The sequence below is a fragment of the Eptesicus fuscus genome, chromosome 11, assembly GCF_027574615.1.
Source record: "Eptesicus fuscus isolate TK198812 chromosome 11, DD_ASM_mEF_20220401, whole genome shotgun sequence".
NCBI lineage: Eukaryota > Metazoa > Chordata > Mammalia > Chiroptera > Vespertilionidae > Eptesicus > Eptesicus fuscus.
Window position 1 is genome coordinate 24,340,348 of NC_072483.1, and position 5,800 is coordinate 24,346,147.

General features: G+C 34.1%; 1 pseudogene; it reads left to right on the forward strand.

Annotated features, from left to right (window-relative positions):
- Positions 1-398: 398 nt before the first annotated feature.
- Positions 399-995, forward strand: LOC103287818 (transmembrane protein 126A-like; annotated as a pseudogene).
- Positions 996-5,800: the final 4,805 nt, after the last annotated feature.

Here is a 5,800-nt window from a genome sequence, read left to right on the forward strand (position 1 = left end):
TTTGGACCATTGCAGCTATGAAACTACAGGCAGATTGAGGGGGGTTGGGGGAAAGGGAGACACAGCTCTCCACTTTAACATTTTTACAAAGGGTTAAAGTAAGTCCCTCTCTAAAACTCCCTCTGCAGGATTGTACTGAATTAAAACTTAATTTTTTAAAAAAATTAATTAACTGAAAGTTCATGGTTAACAAAAAAGGTATATACTATCAGCAGTATTTACAACAATTGATCCATGTGGTTCTCAGAGCCCACTGACCCAAAATTAGGCTCATAAGTTCCCTAACAATCTAGCATTCTAGCTGACCACTTGCCTAACAGTAGCAAGATCAGCTCAGATCTCACCATCAAAAGAACAGTGGGGGAGGAAGCCCCAGCTGTTGGGAGGAGAGCATAAGGTTCAAGATGGAAAATCATGAACCAGATGATATTGTCAAGGAAAAGAAAATTGTTGATATAGTAACCAGAAAAGCCAACCAACTTTCAGAAGCAGAAAGGGATCTACTTGAACATGGATCGACATGTATTGGGCTTAATGCTGCTCTCTGTGGCCTAATAGCAAAGTCTTTTTCGGTGCATCTTAAATGTGACACAGTCTTGTATAGCTGCTGGTGTAACAACGGCAGTGATCCCATTTTTGACAGTGAACACATCTTACAAAGGTTTATTAAGTTTACCATTGAGTACAGGTGATTTAAATTGTGAAACCTATACCATACACAAGGTGGCTTGGTTGGACTTCTTTTTGGTGGTCTCTACACTGTTTTCTTGGCTATACCTATGAATGGTGGCCTAGGAACCGGGTATGCCTCAGTCCTGCAACCAGAGAAAGGAAACATCGTAACCTACTGGGTCAGAACTTCTAAGCCTGTCTTTAGACAGATGCCATTTCTCATTTTGCTCCAGGCTGGATTTGCAACATACCTCGATTCTAGACAATATAAACTACTTATAAAGGTTCTTCACTTCCCTGAACCTGTCCTAGAAATTCTGTGATTGTTAAGCAAATGTGTACACAAAAACAAAAGTGATTAAAAAAAAAAAGCAGTGTGACATTCTGTTCTCAGTTTCATTATTATGAGGCCCAGAGGAGAAAAAGTCTCCCATTACTCCAACCAAAGGCTTGTGTCTTGAATTTTCATTTTTATACTGCAATCTGACTTTTCCTCTGAGCAATTTTCAACAAAAACTCTCATCTCTACAATATAACAATACATTCTAATATAGTTTAATCCATTCCAAGTTTTGTTTTGTTTTTGTTTTTTTTAGCAACACTCTACCATCTCTTTTTTTATACAGGCAGAAAACAACAATAAAGTCAGTGGAGATAGAAAGTTCTGCCTCAACAAAATGTACACAATTTTATGTTGCAAAGCTGAATATTTAGCCTCTCCATCTAAATCCTCTGCATTTAGGTAAATGGACATTCTTCTCACAGAGCAATGGTTGGGTACATTATGGGACATTATAAACATTTACAAATGCACTCATTTTATTTAAAAAAAATTTCTTTAACTGCAGGTGATATGTTTGGCACTAGTAAAAAAATAAGCAATTAAAAAATAAGAGCCTGTCATCTGAAGTTAAAAATGTAGTGTTAGAGAAACAAAAATTATTTTAAAAAAAGAATATGGTTTGCTATAAGTTCTATGAAATAAACAGGGAGCACTGCAGAATAATAACAGATGGCATTAGGGATGTTGTGGGATCCTTTCAGCCACTGTGTGGCTAAACTGTGTGTTCGAGATGTGATCTTGTTTTTGAGAATATCATTGTTTCTGTTATGCCTGAACAGTGCAGAAGCTGGGTAAGTGTTGAAAACACTAGTTTAAAATATTCACTACAATGAAGCTAAAAGTGAGAGTAATCAAAATAACTAAATATGTAAAGAAAATGGCAAATTTGGCATGTGTGTATGAGTGAATCTTTTGAAAATAGTATTGATTTCGAGGTATAGATAGCAAAGTATACATCCTATGAACAATACTGGACTTACGCAAGAGCCAATACCAATAGAGTAGCCCACTGCTCATCCCCTATCTGCCCTCTTTTTCCAGAGTTTTAATCAACAATTTAATATACACTGAGTGGCCAGATTATTATGATCTCTGAATGTATAATAATCTGGCCACTCAGTGTATATCCTATATAATAAAAGGCTAATATGCAAATTGTCCCCTCCACCAGGAGTTCAACCAGCAGGCAGGCCGGCCAACTGCCCATGTTCCCTCCCCCTGGCCAGGCTGGCCGGACCCCACCCATGCACGAATTCATGCACCGGGCCTCTAAAAAAATATATATATAAATATATATATACTGAGTGGCCAGATTATTATGTGTTCAGAGATCATAATAATCTGGCCACTCAGTGTATATTTCTTATTTACAAAGTGTATAGCTTATTTAGTTCCACTAAATGGTAAGTTCCACAAGATCGGGTTTCTTTTGTTTGTTTGTTTTGTTTAGGTCTGATGAATATCAAACAAAGTGAATGCTACCTTTCACATAGGGGCAAAATACATATTTGTTAAATCAAGGAATATGCAAGTAAATGAGTGCACAAATGAACCAATGAAGAATTTGATAATTTAAGATAAATAATCTTGGATGAATTCTTAAAATAACTTGCATATGTATCTTTAAACACTCAATATAAGTATCCCCATTTAATATTCCCTATCACTCCCTTCTCCTATAGAAGCCTGGTGAATTTCTGAACTTCTGTGTATAAGTAATTCTGATTACTTACATATTTTATTAAAATATAATGTTGAAAAACACTAGGAAAATAATTTATGTCAGAATTTTTAAAATATTCTAATATGAAAGTCATATAGTCCATTCAACAGATATTTATTGGGCATCTACTCTCAGTCAAGCATATAGCTCTGAAAAAGAAAGAAAATACTGCTGCTCTCCCTCCCGGAAACACATGCGAACAAATAAACAAACTGAATCATTTCAGAGAGTGGTAAACACAATGAAAACTTAAGGTTGGGGAGAAATGAGGATCTTACCTTTTTTGATCAGCTATTTAGGAAAAGTCTCCTTCAGAGGTGACTTTTGAATTGAGATTGTAATGGAGAAGCTGCAGATGCTATGAGAAGACTGGAGTTAAGAGTTTTCTGAGCAAAGAAAACAAATATAAAAGACTAGAGGAGCAAAATGAGCCTGGTTGTGGAATGGAATGAAGGCTGTATGGCTGGAAATCACTTGAGAAAAGAGAAGTACGATGTGAGTTGAAGTCAGAAAGGTAACAGGTAAATCATGTAGCGCCTTGTTGACTATGGAGAGAGTTCGTACTTTGTTCCTTGTTCGCTGCACTTTGCTGGAAGGTTTCATGCTGTAACACAACTTTATTTACTTCATACATTAAAAAATATCCCTGGTGTGTATAGAAAAAAAGTCTATACTGGTGGGGCGGGGGGAATATCTTTATTACGTATAGGTTTTTTCTATTACATTTCTCATTGAGAAATTATGACAAAAATAATATTCTGAATTACCATTACAAATTATATATATATTCTTTCATGTTTTAAAAGTCACAATTTTGTGATTGTACTCATGTGCACTGCAAATACAATTTTTATTTTATTAAGTTAATTTTTGTCTAAAAGGTATTCACTTCTTTAAAACTAACCTAAAATTTCCTGGATGTGGGGGAATAAATTAATGACAGTTACTCCAGCCCAAGGATATTGCTTTCTATAGAAGTAGCCCTAAATCTTGGTTTACTTCAGTTCTTTTCAGTGAAATTGCACATTGATCTTGGCCAATTGCAAATGGTAAAAATCACCAATATTTCACTTTTTTCTTTGTCTAAAAAACTAAAACCTGATGGGCTAAAAGTAAATTTAAAATCTAAACCACAATGTTACATTAAATTCAGTTTGGGCATTTAGTAGATATTTTTTAACCTACAACAACAGATGTGACAAAAAGAATTGATCTTGTTGACATTGTTACCATTGCATGAATAGAAATCTGTATTAACAATATCATTTACTATTGCACATTCTGGCAAGAAAGTTTTTACCATTCATAAAGTCAGGGTAAGCTTGTTCTTCATTCTAGTGTCACTGCCTACTTCTGATGAATATATAACTGCAATCGGCTAGCCATTTATCTAAGTGAGATATCACAGGCAGTAGATGGCATCAACAAGTAGATATTAAAAAAGTGCCATCATTAATTATACTGAAAGGTGGAATTGGGATCCCTGAGCTTCCAGGGGCAGAGTTACAAGGAAGGTAATACAATTTGTGATTCAAATACAATTAACTGTAATATATTGTTAATGTATTTTTCAATACATTTGAAGTGCAGACTCAACTCTAAGTTTACACTATAGTAAGCAGTACCCAAATTCTGGAGTGTTTAACCTGGATTTCCCATTGGCATTGAATTTCAGCTTCCTAAAAAGTTTTATGACAATCACCTGTGTGTTTTGAGTAACTTTAGCCAAATTCTACACAAAAAAATAAAGTCAAAGACTGAAAAAATACTCTAGATAGTTTTTCTACCATATGTTGATTGTCTGGATGATCAAAATTTCAAAAGAAATTTACAGAGAAACACCAACTTTTCATTTAAAACTTTTTTTCTATACTGGTCATTTAAAATGTAATTATTTACTAACACTATTATTTTAATAACAGTACATACTTTCAGAACATAAAATTTAATAAATAAGATTACATAAACACTTGATGCACTTTTGGTCCCTAGTATAAGATGTACAAATCTAAGTGATTCTAATAACCATTAACTGATATGCATTTAGCTATTGTACCTTATATTTTATATTGTATAATTTTCAGTTTTAAAATGAATTTCTACTTATGTTCATACTAGATGCCTGATGCACCAAGATTCATGCAGAATGGGCCTTCCTTACCCTGGCTGCCAGCACAGCCTTTGCTCTGGCCTGGAGGTGCCTTTCTGCCTTCCCACGCTGCCCAGAGGCCCAGAGCGCCTGCGTTGTCGCCATGGCGATGATGCAAGCATCCCACCCCTGGCCACTGGATGCCTATGTATGCAAATTAACCTTCCATCTTTATTGGGTTAATTTGCATGCTCACTCCTGATTGGCTGGTGGGCGTCGCGAAGGTATGGTCAGTTTGCATCTTTCTCTTTTATTAGTGTAGATATTTCAGTTGTTTTTTTTACTAGTTCTTCTATTTGATGAGTTCTATAGCATTTTGCTATGCTCTTTTTTCCATTTAAACTTATTCATCTCTTTAATATTTTCAGTCTATTTAGCATTAAACTTTAATTTTGGCATGATTGCCTATTTTTCATCTTGAAATTTACACTAGTATTTCTACTAAAGTTTATCAGAACTTTTATATACTAGTTAATCAACTTTTACCTTTCTTAAATTAGAAAAGAAATCATTATATAATAAAATTCTGTCACACTGCCCATTCAGAAAATTTTGTAATTACATAAAGCAATGATCTGATAAAAAATACACATACTTGTTACAAATTTTTTCTCGACTGGATTAAATTTAAAATACAATGCAATATATAAGGTTGCTTTTGGTGAAAATCCTGTTTACTTTCAAAAAGATAAATTCATAAATCACTTAAAGATGTGGAAACACTCATTATTTACCTATTAATATTCATATTTATGAGTTAGTGTATGAGTGTGATGTATATATAGTGTGTTTGGGGCATGTGTGTATTTTAAGCAATCAATTAGTTTTGTATTTGGGAATTTGTTGGCTTGGTATGATTTTGTTAAAGTCATATTTATCCAAACACTGAGAAAATAATTTTAAAATGTATGTA